The 22,886-nt window shown below is 45.0% G+C and overlaps 1 pseudogene; it reads right to left on the bottom strand.

Annotated features, from left to right (window-relative positions):
- The window catches only part of LOC127442200 (structural maintenance of chromosomes protein 6-like), a 77,529-nt pseudogene that overhangs the window by 11,979 nt on the left and 42,664 nt on the right, over nt 1-22,886 (bottom strand).

The raw sequence follows: 22,886 nt of genomic DNA on the forward strand, positions 1-22,886 counted from the left end.
CATAGGTTTTTGACCAATCACAGGCTGCAGCACCTCCCACAGTCTGCCATAGTCCATACACCCCAAAAGTACCTATCCCGGAGTAAGAGCTAAAAATGTCCCCTAAAACGGCTTTGAGGAACTATAGTTCCTCAGGTGCGAAAACGACAAAAAGTACTAGTCCCGGTGAAAAGTTCATAAAACAGGCTTTAGTACCGCCAGTGGGAAAGGGCCTCTTCATGCACATTAGAATGAAACTAACATTCTCAGTTCAGTATAGACATAGTGCCTGGTGTTCATGATCTCGGTTAATTGTTGAAAAAAGGCTTCCAGGCCCTTGACCTGTCGGGCAATATTGATGAAGTTCTCCTTTGCCTCGTGGTACTGCCTGAAAGATACAATGACAAGAACTTTACCATTATAACATCAATAAGTGTGAGAATGGTGGCTTGGGGCATAATAAACATTGATTAAATGCTGTTATGTAACACCTACATAACAAATTTTGTACGTACGTAGAAGTAAATACAGTGAAATTGTGAGGACAATAACTCTTGTTACCCTGGAGTAGTACCACGGTATGTTTCAAAGAATACCATGGTATGAAAATGTGCCATGTCCAAAAAAATCATGGTATTGTCAAAGTACCATGTACTACGGTACTATTAGGTTAGTGAAGCATACACAATTCTATAATATACCTGTTTGAAAATTATCGAAAGTCTTAAAGTTAACTTGAAATCAAAATTGACCCCATTTACTTACTATAAATAGACAGTATTGGTGATTCAGTAGTCCACATTATTCTACAGAAAAAAAGTTTGCCTCTGTAATAATTCATCAAAATACCTATGAAATGACTTTTTCGGCTGATGACACCTTGACCACTTACACTGCAATAAACAGGTGCTGGCAGTGTTTCAAGAGGGGAGCAGTACTTTACAATTAACTTGAAAGGACCACTTTTCACAATCCAATCAAATCCTGACGGATAAAATCAAGCCCCGCCCTAAACATTTTAATATCCGGTTTTGCTTTGAAATATTTCACATTACGGAAGCAAAATGAGTTGCAGATGCCATAATAACCAAGAAGCTGCACATCCTGCTTTCAATTTCATCATTCAAAATAAATACACTAACAATTGAGAAAAAGTAATTTGCTTTGAGTTCCACTGCCAGAAATGAAAAGTGTAAAGTGTAAAATGAGAGAACTGGATTGGACACAGTATATGTGTACCTGACGATAGTGTCTCTGTCTCCTTGTTGTTCCTGCTGCGTGTTAATCTTGAGTTTGAGGCGGCTGATCTCACTGTCCAAACTCTTGGCTGTTCTCCATACATCCATGCGCTCTGGGCAGATTTCTGAGGCCTTTGCTATTGAAGCCTGTAAAACAAACAGTTACAGTCAAACAAACTTTAATCTGCTCATATGTAATGGATCAGTGTAAGATGCATGTAAGTAGGTCAGTGTTTGTTCACCTGTAACTCCTGCTCTTTCTCATTAAGGCTTCTCTTCAGTGCCTCTATCATGTCCATGTGGCTTTCGCATTTCTCCTCATAGTGTTTTTTGTGGTGTTTACTCCTCGCCACCTCCTGATCACAGTTACTTAACTGCTCCTACACTCAAACACATCAAAACAAAACTATTTATTAAGTTGGATAGATTGATAATTAAGAAGTGAAACTGTTATGGACTTTTATTTAATTCTGCTTGATATACGTATGATGTGATCTTGAGATTTGTGATCATAAAGCAGGGATTGATTGATTGATATATGAATAGAAAATACACAGAAAATACACTGACAGACAGATATTCATGGTGATCTTTTCAATAAAATGAAAGCATACTGTTAATTTGCATCTGACCTTATTGGGCTCAGCTTCCTCTGCAATGCTGTTAAAGCTTCCCTCTGCTGTTGGAAGAGCTGCTCGGCCTCCTCATACTCCCTCTTGAGTGTGTGTGTCTGCCGCCGTGTGGCTTCACATTCCTCTAGGCACTCACTTATCCGACTGCTCAGCTCTTCTAATTCCTCCTCCTGAATTCAAAGTCAGAATGAGTCACACAAATCCACATTCTTCCCTCAACATATGCAAGCAATCCTCATTAGGAGTGACTGTTTTCTACCAAAGTCCTCCGACTGGGGTTCCTCAACATTCTGTAATTCTGTCAGCTCTGACTGAAGCTTGCGACAACGTTCCTGTGGGTTAAAATTCACAACAAATTGCATATTAGACCAAATTCATAAAAAAGAAAAAAAAAATGCTTTGATGTGGCTTGTACATAAAAAGCTACTTTCCCAGTAGTTTGTGTCATGATTTTTAAAAATTGTTTTCTGGAGACTGCATTCACAAATAACTAGCCAATGATTTCAAAGCTGAGCATCACTAGGAATATTTTCACTCACTATATAAATTTGGATTTTATTAATTTTCATGACTTTTCAAGGCCAATTTTAAAATTCCAGGAAAATTTGATAGAAGATATTTAGTCACCCTGGCATTCTTCTGGTCATCATAGGCTCAGTTCTGAAGAGCTTGGTTTTGTTTCTCATCTTTACTGACCTGCTGCATTTCTTGCTGAAAGTGCTCCAGATGCGTTCTCTGGGCATGCAAAGAAACGTCTAGGTTACTGGTGTAACCTCTGTTCCCTGATGGAGGGAACGAGACGTTGTGTCGATGCAGTGACACTAGAGGTTCGATCTTGAGAGCCCCAGTCAGCTTTGCTTAAAATAGAAAAGGCCAATGACAATTGGCGAGTGGAATTTGCATGCCACTCTCCGCCCCGGACATGCGGGTATAAAAGGAGATGGCGTGCACCACTCATTCAGATTTATGCTGAGGAGCTGATAGAGAGTCCATGTCAGCGGCCACAACGTCTCGTTCCCTCCATCAGGGAACAGAGGTTACACTAATAACCTAGATGTTCCCTGTCTGTCACTCACTCGACGTTGTGTCAATGTAGTGACACTAGGGGTTCCTATAGGAAGAGTGGACATGGGCAAGCTGCTGCGTGCCTCGCCGCGAGCGCTCGACCATGTCGTGACCTTCCAGCGAGTTAGGTAAGGCATCTCCCTAGTCCCGTTAAGGGGGGAGGAGGCACTTACCCAAGGAGGCTACAGGCGGTGGCCTTTCCTGATATTTGCTGTTAAGCAATTTCCCACCAAGCACCTTCTAGAATAATGCTGGGAAGTGCTTTTCCCTCTCCAGGAGGGAGGGCACTACGGAGACCACATCCTACCGGAGGGAGGTTAACATGTGGAGAATACCTCACATGGACTTACCAAAGGGGAAGTTCACATATGGAATGATGCCACCGGGAGGACCCTATCTACGGAGAGGGTACACAGCAACAGTGGCCGAAGCAGAGCAAAGCTCTGATGAGGGGAAACACAGTGTTCACCTGAGGGGAAACCGAACAGTGGAAACACATCACATGGGATTACCAAGAGGGGAATCACCACGTATGGAGCACTGAGTCCGAGTACATGGGCTCACCTGAAAAGGGGCATACCACGAGTACTGGGCCTGGTGGCATCACTCTTCTGCCGTGTTCATCACCAAACAGTGCTTAAGACTTAAAGAGGCGTCCAGGGTTCACCAGTTACGGGGAACTGTTGTGGACAAAATAATGCACATTATCACCTTGAAAAAGGGGAAAGGCGTAAATGCAAGCGGTATACCCAACCGGCTGCCCGGCCTACCTGCTGTTTCCCCGTAACACTCGGGATGAAACCGGTTCTATGTGTAGGTTGTAAAACCTTGCAAAGGTATTGGGTGTAGCCCAATCCCTCAGCTCTACGTATGTCTGCTAGAGAGGCCCCCCTTGCCAGTGCTCAGGAGGACACAACACCTCTAATGAAGTGCGCCCGGACTCCCAAGGGGCACGGCAGTTCTTGTGACTGGTAAGCCAAGGAAATGGCATCCACAATCCAATGGGCCATCCTCTGTTTGGAGACAGCTTTCCCCTTCTGCTGCCCTCCAAAGCAGACAAAGAGCCGCACTGAGTGTCTGAAGCTCTGCGTGTGGTCCAGATAGATGCGCAGGGCACGAACTGGACATAGCAACGAAAAGGCCGGATCTTCCTCCTCTGAAGGGAGCACTTGCAGGTTCACAACCTGGGCCTAAAAGGGAGTGGTGGGAACTTTGGGCACGTAACCGGGCCGGGATCTCAAGATCACATGAGAGTGTTCCAGCCCAAACTCCAGGCATTCGCTGGTGACAGAGAGTGCCTGTAGGTCCCCCACCCTCTTGATGGAAGTGAGTGCCACCAGGAGGGCCATCTTTAGTGACAAGGTGCTGAGCTCAGCCTGCTCCAGGGGCTCAAAGGGGGCTCTCTGTAGGGCAGGTAGGACCACAGAGAGATCCCAAGAGGGAATCAGGCGCAGTCTAGGAGGATTCAACCTCCTGGCGCCTTTGAGGAACATGGTGATCAGGTCATGCTGTCATGAGGGTCTCCCATCCAGTGTATCGTGATATGCTGCTATAGCACTCGAGACAGATTTCATGGCTATCCGGAGGGGAGAAATAACAGCCACATCCAGTAGCACAAAGGTGAAAGGCCATCTTTAAAAAGACGGCAATCATTTGTGCGAGCTCTTTATATAGAAAATATACTCTTTAGAATATACTCTTTTAGCACCTGCAGACTCGTCCGCTGAAGCACCCAGGGGAAGCACAAAGCTCGACTGTGTGAGGGTGACTGCTGATATGCCCTGTAAATCCAGCAGCGTAAGCGTTGGTGATAGGGATGAACACACATGCATTCAGCTCCGAAGAAAAAATCTGAATGAGTGGTGCACGCCATCTCCTTTTATACCCGTATGTCCAGGGCGGAGAGTGGCATGCAAATTCCACTCGCCAATTGTCACTGGCCTTTTCTATTTTAAGCAAAGGTGATTGGGGCTCTCAAGATCGAACCCCTAGTGTCACTACAACGACACAGCATCGAGTGAGTGACAGATAGGGAACAAACTTTTTTAATCTTGCATGCTTGTTTAACAGATGAATGGAAAAAATCAATTTCAATATAAATTTCAAATTCAAGCCAATATCAAATATATCAACTAACTAACTATTAAAAAATGCTGGGAAACAAAAAAACAAACCTTAATTAAATGACTAGCAATGCTTTCCATTCAACGAAAGCATACACACACACACACACACACACACACACACACACACACAAAAGAATAATAATTAAAAAAAAAGATTTTTGCTGCTTGTTCAGTTTACTAATTAAAAAGCAACACAATTCTAGAAAATGTTGTCACAATTGAATTGCATTTTATCCATATAAATTTGTAACATTGAACTTTACTTAATCCATTTGAGTTGAGACTACATGAATACATTTTGTGGCGTTAATGTAGCATTGATAAAACTTGGCAAGGGATTTCCATTTCCCAGCATGCTCTGTATGGAACTGAATAGGGAGAACAAGTGTTGAAATTAAGTGCTATTTTAGGCATTTTTGAGAAGATGAGAGTATGAGGAGATTTACTTATGTTTAATGTTCTGTTATACTGGCATTTAAAAAGAGAGCCTGTTGTGATGGAGATTTGGGGGTTATACTGTTGTGGTAAAGAATGGCACTTGTGCTTAGCTTGAGAATGGACTTTCACTTTCAAGTGATGTTTGATTTGAGGGCTGCAAGCTCTATAAGCAGTTGCAATTAAATTGACAGTGCAAGACAGTTTTTATAGTTGCTCACCTGGCATACACTAATGATTACTAAATCAAAATTAGCTAAATAAACCTCAGTAAATTGAATTGGAAGAACCTAATGAAGTTGAGTTAAAACTACTATAGTACATTTATTTGACCTAATTCAACTAAATTATGTTGACTTAATCTGAATGAAGGACATTAAATTGCTTGTAAAAATGTTCGCAATTTCAATCAACCTTGTAAAGCCTGACATATAAAAGAATTGGCAGAAAATTCAAATTTTTTTTTACATTAAACTGTTTTTAGTACCATTAGACAAACTATAAAAAGAATATAAAAATTTTGCAAATGTTTGTCTTTTATGTATCATATTTGATACATAAGGCTTTAAAGGTAATTATCCTCCTGAGGCCCAGTAATTAATTTTTGTGGAGGACATTTTTTTTTAAAGTTTTTCTTTGACAATACATGCTCTTGGGGTATTATCAGAGGACTCCCTGGGCTTTTCAGAGATGCCAAATATTTGAGAGATTGGTCATGACAACTTCCTCTCCTTGGTCTAAAAGTATGCACTGAAATGTATCACAGTTCAATTCAGTACATCAAATACTATATGAATAAAATATTTTTTCTCAATAAACAATTTTTATCATATGTATTTTATGCACCAAACACTATACTGCAGGTTTGTGCGCCATTCAGACTTGAATGATGAATGCCAATTCAATTCCAATTCAATTCCTGAATTTGGATTGAATTTGAATCAAGGTATCAAAAAGGATGTAGAATTGCAAATTCAAAGAAATTTGTCTGCCTGTTTTTAAGTTTATTTTTGATAATACATTTGATTTGAAACATGTTATCAAATTATCCTATGCATACCAAAAGGGGTATTTCCAGAAACATTACACAGTGAATTTTATTTTCTTAGATCAAGTAAAGTGAAGTAAATAAAATAATGCTAAAAGAAAATAAATAAAATAAAATAAAAAAATTAAAGATTTACTTGACTATTGTAGTTTTTTTGGGCTTAGCAATTTTAAGGAACTCAATACAGCTTTTCTATTACAACATACTTAGTCGAACCAACAAACACAGCAGCGAGTTGGATAAATGCATTTATCAATAGTTCAAATTGGCCTTCACAAAATGTTTATGTGGTTCAGTCCCATTTACCCTCTTCTCAGCATGCATGGGGGTATGAATAATATGGTTGCATTGTTTGGCCATTTGCATGGTTTTATTTACATTGTTGTTGTTGATTTTGTTGTCATGGTAGGAAACTTGTTGTTTTGCGATTGATTAGTTTGTTTCTCTAATAACATTATCAATTTGTTGATTACTAACCTTGTCGTGTTTTATATACCAAGTTTCGAGGTCTGTGTGTGCCTTTTTAAAATACTTTAAATGTTTTTTTTTCCTCAAAAGTGTTCATTTGATTAGTTAAAATTTTTTATTATTCAGATTAAGACAGCAAGCACATCGCTCTTCGTGAAATATGTTTGAAGAAATGTGCATGAGATGTTCAGAGTATTGAACAGTTTAAAACCATGTAAATATAGGAAGAAATTGTCATAGGACTAAGTTGACGTTTAAGATACACTATCTTCTTAAAGTTACTTAATTTAAATATGTAATTGTTAAAAAGAATTACATTTATATGTAATATGTACAGCTAATATGTAAAAATCATGGCAGGTTGACATTTTAAGTTCAGTTAATTTACATAAAATGAAGTAGATTAATGCAATTTAAAAAAAATATGCAAAATTAATGTAAGTTTTACAAACACATCACTTTTTAAAGTATTAATAATCAATAACAAATATAATAAAATATAACAATGTATAAAATGCCACCTTTACAAATTTGTATTTCATTTATTTCACTATATTTAATACATTTTCATTTTATTGACCATGGTGGAAGAACATTTTATTTCCAGGAATGCTCTAATTTGCTCAATATATTAAACAACCAATAGATTCAAATTTTTAATCTAATTTTATAAGGTAATCTGAAAACAATGTGGTGGACCATTTCTGGTGCTGTACAGCAAAAAACAAACTCTTTTGATAGCCATGTTAATTTTATTGTATTTATTATTATTCAAAGATAATTTTTTTATAAAAGTCTATAAGTTAAAAAAATAATTCTACCTATTAGGGAATAAACAGACATACTTGGTAAACAAACGTAATTACAGGTATTTGTCACAAAATGTGTCTAATACTAATGGAATTTTGTAATGTGACTGTGTTGAATTTCTTTGAATTGCAATTCAGTAAATTCCACTTCCTATCATTCCAAATCAAATTCCATTTCCTGTGAGGTGTGGCTCAATTATTCCTGTAATTCAAATTCCAACTCATGAATTGAAAGGGGGTCAATTCTGAAATTCTGAAATTCTGAATTTTGCACAACCCTGGTATATTGACATTTTAAAGAGGGAAATTGCATAACTTTTTTCACTGGGTTTTTTCTTACTTATGGTAAGATGACATCATAATAGCTTGTAATGTAAAATAATGAGATCTTTATAATGACAGAGCAGGCTGCATATATTAAAATACAGACATTTTACTCCACTCTTTTAATATATCTTATAAAAATGTATATGTCAGCATTTTCAAAGCTCTGTGATTTATTTATTTATTTATTTTTTGTTTTGTTTTGTTTGTTTTTTTTGTGGTGGGCATGAATGTAATGTAATGGTTTTAGAGAGACTGAGAGATATACCTCATAAGCCTGATGTATCATATTTGATACATGGATTTCAAGCACAAGTTGCTTATATTCAGCAAATACTCATTTTTAAATATCAGTAACAATATAATCAATACTGTCACTTTTACTTTATTAAAATAAGCTGTTATTTATCACAACATAAGAGTCACATTTCATGCAAGTCTGCCACCATTTTAAATAGATCGATATAAACATTGAAACCACTTTTTTCACAAATAACCACTAGATTGTGCCATAAATATGTGAAACTTACATACCATAGGTTCAGCTTGAACAGAGAGTGAAACAGGAGCCATCAAACGTTGTATATCATATTTAATACACACAGCATTATAGGGTTATGGGTAATGACTTCCTTTTTTGAGAGTATAGTGACCAAGAACTGCCAAGCTCCAAACAGGATCAAAAAAGCACTATATTGCACTGTATTGCCCTTAGATGTAGTCAAGACACGTCGCACCAGATTTGATGTCAGTGATGCCAAAAGTCATTGGTTGTCACATGTCTAGTCAAGAAGTGACTGAATTTTTCAAGAACAAACCTGATTTCTTCTTCAACGTCTTTGCTAAGTTAGAGAGCTCTGTGCTGTTCAGAGGAAGACCTAGTAGACCTGGTCCCCCTCGTGTGTGAAGGCCTCTCTGCAGTTGCGTAGTGGATGTGCACACTGCATAACTCTTCTTGCATCTTTAGAGTTCTGCCAGAAAATTAGAGCACAGATGAAAAGCTCTTCACTTCACAGGACAATACAGGATATGGAAATGCATCATCAGCAAACAGAAAAATACTTGTAGGCCTCAACCTTGTTGAGCAGAATGGTTTCTGTCCCTTTCATGTCAATCAGGCAGTTGGCAACAACTGGATTCTCAATGTCAAGTACCTGGAGCACTGATGGATATTCAGGATGACTGACAGTTCTAAAAACAAATGAAAGGAAAAAGGATAATATGGATTAAATGTCTGCATCTTTTTCATTCAAGACAGCAAACAGCAATTTTAACAGAAAAACATCACCTTGATGGGAGTAGCAGTTTAACACAACAAAACTAAATAGTTTAAATTATAAACTACATAGTTGTCTACACTGCAATGTGCATGTAGGGCTTTACTGGTTGTTTAGATCAGTGTTACTATCAGAAATAATTAATAATTATTAATTAATAATTAATTAATAATTATTTCTGTAGTTATTAATTAATATTTAAATTAATTAATTGGATCTAACTCATTAAAACCTCATATGGGGCTCCAGTAAATGTAATGTGCTACGTTTAGGAGCAAGTTTGGTTATTAGCAATAATTACTAATTATCAAAGATAATTACTAATTATTAAAATCAATAGAACATTGATGAGAATCAATGTTAGCTTTTTTAAAATCCTTTAAATCAACAATTATCAAAGATAATCGTTAATTGTTAACATCGATGAAACATTAATTAAAATTAACACTAGCTTATTGATCATTCAAATTCAATCATCAAAGATAATTATCAATTATCAAAAATCAATAGAATATAAGGATTAACATTGACGGGGCACCATCCTGGAATTAGGGACTAATAACCAAATAGTAAAACAGTCTCAATATTAGATTGTTTTCTTAGGAAAATTGGCATCCGAAGAATATTGATTTTCAGGAAAAAAAAAAAAGAATGATGGTTTGAATCCGAGCACTGACATCCCGTCAGCATGACACAGGCGTATGCAAAACAAACCAAAACACTTCTCTTTGTAATATAAACAAAGTTTATTTATGCAGTAATATCAATTAATAATTAATACAATGCAGTCAATAAACTTCTGACTTACAACTACAAACTAAACAGTGATATGATTAGATATGGAAATAAAATAATTCTATAACACATAAGGTGTGTGTGTGACAGTGTATGTGTGTGTGTGTGTGTCAGTGTGTGTGTAAGGAGGGACGCGCACAAAATAGCGGACATGACTCTCGTGGAGAGTATGTCACGCGAGACTTCCGGCCAGGGAATATGACCACGAATGGGGGCGGAGATGGCGTCTACCAGTTACCGTGTTTATCCGCTTGTACGATAGCTTAGGGACAAAGCTGGGCTTTAGCATTTAAGCTATCTACGAGCCAAAATGTGTGCCAGAATGTTTGTGAGGGGCCGTGTGCCTGCGTGTGTGTGTGTGTGTAATTAGTATGAGAGAGAGAGAGAAGTGACAGCCCTAAAGCTGATTTCGCGATCGTGGGAGAGAAAGCAGCTGTTTAGTTCATTGCTCAGAGACACGGTGGACGGCTCGTAAACAGTCCCACGTTATTTGACTCTTTAATGGATGAACTCAGTTGCTGTCAGATGGCGAAATTGCACAACAATCCAATTTGGTTGGACAACAATACAGCAAAATAAACTTGTGATAATTAATACCCTGAGTATTAATAATGAGCGGACATGGCGGTCCATAAACTGTACAAGCAAAAACCTTGAAACACAAGAATAACACACTATAATATTCTATCTCTGCCCAGACGTAAACCTCTTACTTGAATCGCATGAGGACACAGGTAGAATGTGTTTTCCTCCGTCCTTTAACTTTGACCCGGTTCCTTGAGGCTCGTGTGATGACGGGAGGCCGTTTCCTTGCTCTGTCTGCGGGCGGTACGGCTGTTGATTGTCGGTGGGCGGTATGGCTGTTGATTCTCGGCGGGCTGGCGGAGAACTCAGAAATGTCGAGTTGATTGAAGATGGAAGAGAAATCTTTAATCTCTTCACTTCTGTAGGCAAACGGATGAAGATGCGAATTGCTCGGCGGTCTCCTTCGGATCCGTTAGAGTGTTTGGTTGAACACAGAGTAATCTCAACTCGTCCAGCGAGATGGAGATTGTATGGCTACAGTTTCAAGTCGGACATTACTTCCTTGTGCCACGAGGTTGCACCTGAGAGCTGCAAAAAGCTACGTCTATATTCGGTGAACGAAGTCGCTGGAGGTAACTTACGAAACATTTCAGAGGTATTTCAAATCCTGATGATGTCATGTTTGAGGGACGTTCTGTTGTGTGCCTCACCCAATAGGAGTTGAGAGTTCGATCCTTTAGTGAGCAAGGCTTCATGGATTTGTAGTCTGTTTTGGACTCCCTTTGTTTGATTTTGGCGCGATTTTTATCAGTAAAATTTACGACATGGAATGTGTGGGGGCTGAGTTAGGTTTTACGACTTGTGTTAGGCCTGCCTTTGTCTTCTATCTGAATACATGAGGCCCAACATGTATGTACCATTAGGACACATTGATTTACAACTATACTAAAAGCAGTCAATATCTAGACATCTAATTTCTAAAAGATAAAAACAACTAAATTGTTACATTTAAAAAAATATACATAAAAAAAAGTGATGCTTGCCCACGCAGAACTCACCGCCAAAATGCTAGGGTATTCTCAGTGTTTTTAGTGCATTGCTATGTGGCTGTTAGAATATTCTGGTTCAGTGCTATGTGGTTGCTTGGTGGTCCAAGTCAAAAGAACCCACCCCTTGTCTCTATGATATTCTGGACCCTAGATATGATTGGGTCCCTTCTTCAATGCAAGTCAATGGAATTTTTTGCCTGTTTTATCAACCAGCAATTAAAAATTGTAAATATGAAAAGTTAAAGTATGCCGTCCTCAATATTATTCATGTCCATTGCACAAATGGTCCAGGATTTGAGCAATCGTAATAGCGATGCTGATCTTAGAAAGCACCACATGGAGTAAAAAATAAATTAAAAAGATGAAGGGCTGAAAACTCTGGTAATCATTCCTAAATGTTACATCAGCTCAGTTTAGGTGAACTCTAGCTACCTGCTGCTGACATTGTAGAGCGTGTTGGTAAATGTGCTGACGATGATCTGGGGTCATCTGCCCTGCTTGAAGCGTCGGTTCATGATGCCCTGCAACACTTTCTCATCGCTGTGGTTATCGCAGCAGAAAGCCAGCATCAGAGCCTTTAGACAACTCTCCACTGCAAGATTCAGCTCTGGATCCCGCAAACGAATACAGTATCCTAGAAAAAAAAGACTCTCTAAACAACACACTTCCATACAGCATTGCTTCTCATAAGATCCTAAATCTCATAATAATGAACTCTCCAACCCTTTAAAGGTAAATAATAATGTAATTATTATTTTAATATGGATTATTAAAATAACCAATGACAAGGCCCAAAAGGAACCTTCCGACTTTTTTTTCACATTTTCTGTGCTGCTTTGGGAGGAAAATCTGCAGAATGGATTTAAATATGGTAACATTTTAAAAGGAGCTGAGGGTATGAAAGTAACGTTGTTTGCAATGACAGGCGGACGAAGATGAGATGATGTGAAGAAACCAAGTGCAGTTTATTTACAACATGAAATCCAAAACCGTAAATCCAAAGTGAAAACAAAACAGACATAAACAACTTGACTTGACATGAAAGAATAATGACACGATGTTACACCAACAATATACATGGACATGGGCTAACACATGACAATTACAACCAATAACAAGACTAAACTAATAACAAGCTAATCAAACAATGGACCAATGAAAATAAGACACATGAACAGGTGAAACACATGACAGGATCACATGACAAGATCACATGAGGGAACAGGAACTAAACTTCCAAAATAAAAGACATAAACATAAAACATGAACAAAAACACATATAAACATGACACATCCCTCCTCTAGGGGCGGCTCCCGATGCCCAAACATGAACAAAACTACGAGCTGGGGCTGGGTGGGGACCTTGAGGCATGGCCTGGCGAGACAGGGCTTGGAGCATGAGACCAGGGCGTAGCCATGGAAGGTGGAGCCGTGAGAGGCTCGAGGGGCAGAGCCATGGAAGGTGAAGCCGTGAGAGGCTCGAGGGGCGAAATTGGAGAACTTAGAGCCTGGAGAGTAGCCGAAGGCTCGAAGGGCCAGGGTGGAGCTGGAGGCTCGGAGGACCAAGGCAGCGCCAGAGGTTCAGAGGACCAAGGCGGAGCTGGGGGATTGGAAGACAGAGGTGGAGCTGGTGGGGCTGAGGACCAAACCGGAGCCGTAGGGATGGAGATCCCTGGTGGAGCCGAAGGATCGGAGAGCCAAAGCGGAGACAGGTGACTGACAGACCAAGGAGGAGCTGGAGGGACGAGGAACCCCGGTGAAGCCGATAGGCTGGAGGACCACGGTGGAGCCGAGGGAACGTAGAGCCGAGGTGATGTTGAGGGATCAGAGGGCCAAGGCAGAGTCCAGGGCTCAGAGGGCCTAGGCAGAGTCAGAGGGTCAGAAGTTCCCCTTGTATGGGATGTCACAGGGGACGATGATTGAGCTGGTGACTTAGGGGGAACCGACTGATCAAGAGGAGGAGGAAGAATACTCAGGGTGGGCACAAGGGTCGGGAACCAACTCCAGGTCTAATAGCTCAGTGAGAGCTGGCTCTGGTACGGACAAGGCTTGCAATGCTGGTTTGTTGGCCATGGCAGGCGTGGGCATTGTCTCGTTGGCCGTGGCAGGCGTGGGTGTTGGCTCGTTAACCAGAGGCAAGCCTGTAACTTGGTATGGAGCAGACTGAAGCTTGGCTGTGACATGGCATGGAGCAGACTGAGGCTTGACTGTGACATGGCATGGACCAGACTGTGGTGTGGCTGTGACATGGCATGGAGCAGAATAGGGATTGGGGGCAGAAGGTAGTGCAAGCTCTGCGATCATGACATGGCACTCTGGCTCGGTGACCATGACGTGGGACCCTGGCTCGGCGACCATGATGTGGGACCCTGGCTCAGTGAAAATGATGGTGGACCCTGGCTCGGTGACCATGATGGGGGACCCTGGCTCGGTGACCATGATGTGGGACCCTGGCTTGGCAGCTTTGACGTGGGGCTCTGGCTTGGCAGCCTTGATGGAGAATTGTGGCATGGCAACCCTGATGGTGGACTCTGACGTGGCGGCCATGACTTTGGGCTGTGGTGTGGTGATCGTGACAGTGGGTTCTGGCATGGTGGGTGCTGTGGAATTGCTGAGTTCCACATCTGCAATTCCAACAGTGAACTAAGAACCACTCAGCATATGGGCATAGTCCATGAATTGAGCCAGAGTCCATGGAAACTTGCCTCCAGGCATCATGGAACAGATTGGCTCATTTAAGCTCACCCGGAATATGTCCTTAAGAGCGACTTGATGTAAGTGCAATAGCTGAACTGCTGGGTTCATTTTAGCAGCTCAAGTATTCTGTAACGTTGCTTCCAATGACAGGTGGACGAAGACGAGATGATGTGAAGAACCCAATTGCAGTTTATTTACAACTTGAAATCCAAAACCGTAAATCCGTAAATCCTTACTAAAGTAAGGATTAGTAGGTGTACCAAGTGGTCCAACAGGTTTTCTCTTGAAGTGGCCCCGGCGGTCAGCCTCATCTATGGCCTTCAGCAGTGCCAGCATCTGCTCACTGAAGCGACAAAGATGATCATTTCAACTGCCTTCCATAGCAGCCAGTTCACGATGCTTAGACTCCAACGCACACTGCAGGTCCTGCTTTTCACGGCTAAAGAACGAAGAGGAAAAAAAATATATATACAATTTGCATGAGAAACAATACCCAAAACAAAAAAAGAACAAGATCATCCCTGACAGACTACACTTTTTGACTAATACATTTTCAAGACTTTTCCAGTCATAGTGACCATTGGATAAGGATTTTTTTAAATCATTGCTGGGGCGAATTTTCATTTATATGTCAGGTATGCATCCAGGTATCTTTGGAATTAATACATTTAAATGTATTAGATTTTTTTGGTGTACAAATGTCTTCCAATAAGGTAAAACACATGCTGAGATTTGAGTGAGCCCCCTCAATTTGGAATGCCCAATTCCCAATGTGCTTTTTTTAAGTCCTCGTGGTCGCGTAGTGATTTGCCTCAGTCTGGGTGGCGGAGAACAAATACCAGTTGCCTCCATGTCTGAGACTGTCAACCCATGCATCTTATCATGTGGCTTGTTGAGCACGTTGCTACGGAGACATAGCGCGTGTGGAGGCTTCACACCATCCACTGTGGCAACCAGGCTCAACTCACCACGTGCCCCACCGAGAACGAACCACATTATAGCGACCACGAGGAGGTTACCCCATGTGACTCTACCCTCCCTAGCAACTGGGCCTCAGCACACCCTGGGATGAGTCACTCAGCACACCCTGGGATTCAAACTAGTGAACTCCAGGGGTGGTAGCCAGTGTATTTTACCACTGAGCTACCCAGGCCCCCTGAAGGAAGACTCAATGAGTCACACAAATGGTTATCTACAACTGACAGACTATCATTTTAGACCAGAGCATAACTAGAAAAAATGATATACACTATACAATATTCCAAGACATTTTCAGGTACAAATCAGAAATCACAATTATTTAATTATTTTAAAAAACGTTTTCCAATAATTAATATTTAATAATACTTGGAATTACAACTACGGTTCTGGAGACAAGGCTTTTACCTGCATATGCACTAACCTCATTTTACCAAACTTTTCTTTAGCAGCAGCACAAGCCTGTTTAAATTGATCGATCTGCTGTGCCAGAGTTGAGACCTGGAAACATCTTGGTTACTGATGTAACCTCTGTTCCCTGATGGAGGGAACGAGACATTGTGTCGATGTAGTGACACTAGGGGTTCGATCTTGAGAGCCCCAATCACCTTTGCTTAAAATAGAAAAGGCCAATGAAAATTGGCGAGTGGAATCTGCATGCCACTCTCCGCCCCGGACATACGGGTATAAAAGGAGATGGTGTGCATCACTCATTCAGATTTATGCTGAGGAGTCGATAGAGAGTCCCGGCCATGTCAGCGGCCAGTTCAGTGCCATGGCAGGAGGGACACAACGTCTCATTCCCTCCATCAGGGAACAGAGGTTACATCAGTAACCAAGACGTTCCCTGTCTGTCACTCACTTGACGTTGTGTCGATGTAGTGACACTAGGGGTTCCTATAGGAAATGCTGCAGGCACTGAACCGTGTTATGAGGTATGGAAGAGTGGACATGGGCAAGCTTCTGCATGCCTCGCAGCGAGCGTTTAACCACGTTGTGACCTTCCAGCGAGTTGGGTAAGGCATCTCCCTAGTCCCGTTAAGGGGGGTGGAGGCACTTATCCAAGGAGGCTACAGGTGGTGTCTTAACTGATTGCTGTTAAGCAATGTCCCGCCGTGCACTTTTCTAGAATAGCACTGGGAAGTGCTCTTCCCTCTCCAGGAAGGAGAGCACTACGGAGACCACATCCTGCCGAAGAGAGTTAGCATGTGAGAATACCTCACATGGACTTACCAATAGGGAAGTTCACATATGGAATGATACCACAGGAGGACCCTATCTATAGAGAGGGTACACAGCACAGTGGCCGAGGCAGAGAAAGCCCTGATGAGGGGAAACACAGGGTCCACCTAAGGGGAACCGAACAATGGAAACTCATCATACAGGATTACCAAGGGGGAATCACCACACATGGAGCACTGAGCTCGAGCACACGGGCTCAACTGAAAAGGGGAATACCATGAGTACTGGGCCTGGTGGTGTCACTCCTCCACCAAGTTTGTCACCTGAACAGTGATAAAGAATTAAAGAGGTGTCCGGAGTTTGTCGGAACGGGGAACTGTTGTGGACAAAAAGCGCACATTATCACCTTTGAAAAAGGGGAAAGGTGCAATGCAAGTGGTACACCCAACCGGCCGCCTGGTCTACCTGCTGTTACCACGTAACACTCGGGTCGAAACCGGGTCTATGCGTAGGTTATAAAACCTTGCAAAGGTATTGGGTGTAGCCCAACCCGCAGCTCTGCATATGTCTGCAAGAGAGGCCCCCCCCTTGCCAGTGCCCAGGAGGATGCAACACCTCTAGTGGAGTGCGCCCAGACTCCCAAGGGGCACGGCAAGTCCTGAGACTGGTATGCAAGGAAAATGGCATCCATAATCCAATAGGCTAATCTCTGCTTGGAGACAGCTTTCCCCTTCTGCTGTCCTCCAGAACAGACAAAGAGCTGCTCCGAGTGTCTAAAGCTCTGCGTGCGGTCCAGATAGATGCGCAGAGCATGAACTGGACACAGCAATGACAAGGCCGGGTCTTCCTCCTCTGAAGGGAGTGCTTGCAGGTTCACCACCTAGTCCCGAAAAGGAGTGGTGGGAACTTTGGGCGCGTAACTTTGGGCCGGGGTTTCAAGATCACGTGAGAGTGTGCCGGCCCGAACTCCAGGCATTCGTTGGTAACAGAGAGCACCTGCAGGTCCCCCACCCTCTTGATGGAAGTAAGTGCCACCAGAAGGGCCGTCTTCAGGGACAGAGTGCTGAGCTTGGCCTGCTCCAGGGGCTCAAAGGAGGCTCTCTGTTACCAGTCTGTAGTTCTGACCTGGGATTGATGCAGGAGCTGCACTCGGCAACCGACCTCGCTCTCCGGGTGACGAATGTCATGGCACGGTCACTTGGGCAGGCGATGTCCACCCTGGTGGTCCAGGAGCGCCACCTATGGCTCAACCTGATCGAGATGAGAGAGGCTGACAAGGCACAGTTCCTTGACGCCCCCATTTCCCAGGTCAGCCTGTTCGGCGACACCGTCGAGGACTTTGCCCAGCAGTTCTCGGTGGTGAAGAAGCAGATGGAGACTATACAGCACATCCTGCCCCAGCTCAAGACCCCGCACCCCGTCTGCTTGTCGCCAAGGGCGTTCTCCTGCAGCAACAGCACCAGCTCTGCCGCAGCCCACTCACCGCGGCCCGGCCCCAGCGTGGAGCCCACCGCAGGAAGCAGACGCCACCTGTCTCACAGTCGGCTGCCAAGAACCCAAGGAAGGCTTCGAAGTGCCCCTGAGACAGGTGACCCAGGGATGAGGAGACCCGCTTCTATGGAGCTGGTGGACAGACCACTCCATCCCCCAGTGGAGGGCAGGGAGGAGAATATTTTGTTTCATTTTTCGCCGCATGCCCAAGAGGCTGCGGTACCCAAAACTTCAATAAAAGAGTGGTTTTCTTGTTCCCGGGGTCACATGTCAGGTGCGCACGGCCGTCGTCACGACCACCGTCCCATTTTGGCAGGTTTGGCACTCCAGTGGCAGACCCCCCGCCCCTGTGCGCCCAGCTGTGGCACAAACATGCCCACACTGGGTTGGTTCTGACAGACTGCGGGGACGATATTCCTCCTCCCCCTCCTTGACCAATCTTATGGTGGGTGTCAGGAGCCAGGTAGGTGCTTCGATGTCTCTGGTCTCAGCATGGCCACGGGGTTTGAGCCCCCTCGATGTGGCACCTCAGGCTCCACCCTGCCGCAAGGCCCCACCCGCCGGTACGTCCGATGTGATTGTCCACTTGGTCTCCCTCGCCCGGAGTTTGGACGCATGGCTCACGCTTTCCAACCCGTCGCGATGGCTGACCTGGACCTTCCGACTCGGCTACGTGATTCAGTTCACCAGGCGCCTGCCCAGGTTCAGCCCCATCTGCTTCACCTCAGTGAAGGGCGAGAACGCTGCTACCTTGCGTGCGGAGATCGCTACCCTTCTACGGAAGGGTGCTATAGAGCCTGTCCCTCTGGGCCAAGATGAAGAAGGGGTTTTACAGCACCTACTTCATCGTACTGAAGAAAGGCAGTGGGTTGTGGCCAATCTTGGACCTGCGAGTACTGAACCGGGCCTTGCACAGACTCCTGTCTTACCTCGACACAGACCCTTCCTGCGGTTTGCTTTCGAGGGCCGGGTGTACCAGTACAAGTCCTCCCCTTCGGCCTGTCCTTGTCCCCTCGCATCTTCACGAAGGTCGCAGAGGCAGCCCTTGCCCTGCTAAGGGAAGTGGGCGCCTGCATCCTCATTTATCTCGATGATTGGCTAATCCTAACTCACTCTCGGGATGTGTTGTATTCGCACAGGGACCTGGTGCTCGCGCACCTCAGCCGACTGGGGCTTCAGGTCAACTGGGAAAAGAGCAAGCTGTCCCCGGTTCAGAGCATTTCTTTTCTTGGCTTGGAGTTGGACTCAGTCTCAATGATGACGCACCTCACGAATGAGTGCGAGATGGGCATGGTGCCGTGGGACACATCGCATGGTTGTCACGCCGATCTGTCACCACTTCTTCAGCTTTTGGACCAACCTTGCATTTCTACGAGCAGGGGTTCTGCTAGAGCAGGTCTCCAGGTGCATCGTGGTTATGACAGACACCTCCAAGACGGGCTGGTGCGCTGTATGCAATGGGCACACAGCCACCGGCTCCCGGATTGGCCCGCGGCTGCGTTGGCACATCGACTGCCTTGAGTTGTTGGCAGTACTGCTCGCTCTGCGGAGGTTCTGGCCATTGATCCAGGGCAAGCACGTGTTGGTCTGGATGGACAACACGGCGATGGTAGCGTACATCAACTGTCAAGGCGGTCTACGCTCCCGTTGCATATCACAACTCACACTCCGTCTCCTCCTCTGGAGTCAGCAGCGCCTCAAGTCGCTGCGAGCCACTCACATCCCGGGCGACCTCAACACTGCGGTGGACATGCTGTCACAACAGGCTATGCTCAGGGGAGAGTGGAGACTCCACCCCCAGGCGGTCCAGCTGATTTGGAGTCGATTTGGTCGAGCACAGTTAGAGCTGTTTGCTTCCCGGGAATCCTCTCACTGCCCTCTTTGGTACGCCCTGACCGAGGCACCCCTCGGTACAGACTCACTGGCACACAGCTGGCCCCCGGGATTACACAAATATGCATTTGCACAGACCCTGTGCAAGGTCAGGGAGGATGAGGAACAGGTCATCCTAGTAGCACCCTACTGGCCCACCCAGACATGGTTCTCGGACCTCATGCTCCTCGCGATACCCCCCCCTGGTGAATTCCCCTGAGGATGGACCTTCTTTCTCAGGGACGGGGCACCATCTGGCACCCATGACCAGACCTGTGGAATCTGCACATCTGGCCCTTGGACGGGACGCGGAATACCTAAGTGGCCTACCACCCGCGGTGTTAGACATGATCACTCAGGCTAGGGCTCCCTCTATGAGGGGCCTGTATGCCTTGAAGTGGCGTTCTTCCCGACGCGAAGACCCCCAGAGATGTGCAGTCGGATCAGTGCTTTCCTTCTTGCAGGAGAGGCTGGAGGGGTGGCTGTCCCCCTCCACCTTGAAGGTGTATGTGGCCACCATTTTGGCACATCACAATGCACGACTTGATCATCAGGTTCCTGAGAGGCGCTAGGAGGTTTAATCCCTCCAGACTGCACCTCATCCCCTCGTGGGACCTCTCTGTAGTCCTTCGGGGTCTATGGGGAACTCCCTTTGTGCCCCTGGAGTCAGTTGAGCTAAAGGCATTCTCTTTGAAGACTGCCCTCCTGACTGCGCTCACTTCCATCAAGAGGGTAGGGGACCTGCAGGCATGCTTTGTCAGTGAATCGTGCCTGGAGTTTGGTCCGGGTTACTCTCATGTGATCCTGAGACCCCGACCGGGCTATGTGCCCAAGGTTCCCACGACCCCTTTTAGGGATTAGGTGGTGAACCTGCAAGCACTGCCCCAGGAGGAGGCAGACCCAGCCTTGGCATTGCTGTGTGCTGTGGGGGGAGGTCCAATTCCGATTGGCCTTTCCCCTCATGGCATTTGTAACCACCACAGCGGCCAAATGGGGACTCTGGACGGGTGCGAGGGGCTGGTAACCCCTCAACCTTCAATTAACTACCACTAAACTATGATGTAAAGAACTTACTAAGCTTGTGCCAGCTTGTGTCCCAGGGGAACAGGTGTCTATGACATCTCCTGGCCAAACCCCATTTGGCAGAGCCAGGAGACTGAATTCTTACCTTCGGGGCTCCTCCAGAAACAACAAAAAACCACTTTGGATGGCCACGTGGAATGTTAGAACGCTCACTGCAGAGAAGAGGCTTCCACTCCACTGTCGGGAGCTGGACCGTTACCACCTGGATCTCTGTGGTATTCAGGAGGTCCAGTGGACCGGCTCTGGCACCTGCCACCATGAGGGGTGGACAGTCCTCTACTTGGGGCAGGAGACTGCCAAACAACAGGGAGTGGCTCTTCTTCTGAACAAAAGAATGAAGGAGGTGTGGGAGTGTGGCGGTGAGGTGTGGTAAGCTGTAAGCCCCAGGATACTTTGGGCTCGCCTTCCCATCAACCAGAGGTGAGGAGTGGTGGTCGTGGTTACTTATGCCCCCACTGAAGATGAACATCCATGGAGGGATGCAGGCAAGGCCGATGAGTCAGATGCCTTCTATGACCTCCTGTCACAGGTCCTAGCTGAAGTGGCCCCTCGAGATAGAGTCATCTTGTTGGGTGACTTCAATGCCCGAGTCGGCCAGGATGCTGGCACCTGGTCTGGAGTGATTGGAAGGCATGGGCCAGATCAGCTCAATAACAACAGCAGGAGACTGCTTGATTTTTGTGCAGCCCATGGGCTTGTAATTACCAACACGCTGTTCCAGCATCAGCGCATCCACACTACATCATGGATGCATGCCGGGTCCAAGCAAGAACATCTGCTGGACTAAATAATGACATGTCCTTGACACCAGGACCTACCGTGCACCCAGGTCCTCATTCAAACCCTTAGTGGCATGGTCTCAGCTAGCTGACGAAAGTTGCAAGTGAGAATTTCATCATCGCTTGTGGCTGAGTTTTGCGTCATCCCCAATCTTCCAGATTTCGAGGGGAAATGGGCGAGGTTTAGGACTGTGGCTCATACAGCTGCAATGGCTGCTTTGGGTACATGGTCCAGACCTCCCCAGAGACCCTGGCTGACAGAGGAGGTGTTAAAGCTGCTGAGACAGGCCCACTCTCATCGGCTACAGCATCCCACGTCGGAGAATGAGGAGGCTTACCGCAGCCTACGCTCAGAGGATCGGAGAGCCGTGAGGCGCTGCAAGGATGGGTGGTGGTCATGGGTTGCTGAGGAGATGGAGTCTGTCGCTCTTTAATTACATCAAAAAAGTAACCTGCAGTGCCACACCTATTACCATCATTAGGGGAAAGAACGGTGATCCAATCTCCAACCCCCAGGAACAGGTTTGCAGATTTGCTGAGCATTTCTGTGAGGTCCTAGGGGAGGGGAAATCCTTCAGCCAGGAAAACAATGTGGGACAAAGTGGGGATGACCCTGATGAGGCTGTGGTGCCTCAAATATTGGAGGAAGAATTCACCCCCTGTGAGTGGTTGGCTGAGGTGCCATCTGTTGAGGAAGTACTGAAGGCGATCCAGAGTCTGAGACCGGGAAAGGAACCAGGCAGAGATGATCTCCCAGGTGAAATGCTGAGGGAGGGTGGCGTTTGTGCACAGACTGCCCTATATGACATCATAACAACATTCTGGACAACTGGACGGGTTCCGCAGGATTGGAAGGATGCCCTGGTGGTCCCCCTCTTTAAAAAAAGGGACCACACAGATTGTAACAACTACAGGGGCATCTCACTCCTCAGTGTGCAGGGAAAGGTCCTGGCAAAGATTATTCAATATCGCCTCGCTAGGCACGCTGAGGAGTGGCTTGCAGAGCCCCAGTGCGGTTTCAGGAAAGGCCGATC

This window comes from Myxocyprinus asiaticus, chromosome 6 (genome assembly GCF_019703515.2).
Source record: "Myxocyprinus asiaticus isolate MX2 ecotype Aquarium Trade chromosome 6, UBuf_Myxa_2, whole genome shotgun sequence".
Classification (NCBI taxonomy): domain Eukaryota; kingdom Metazoa; phylum Chordata; class Actinopteri; order Cypriniformes; family Catostomidae; genus Myxocyprinus; species Myxocyprinus asiaticus.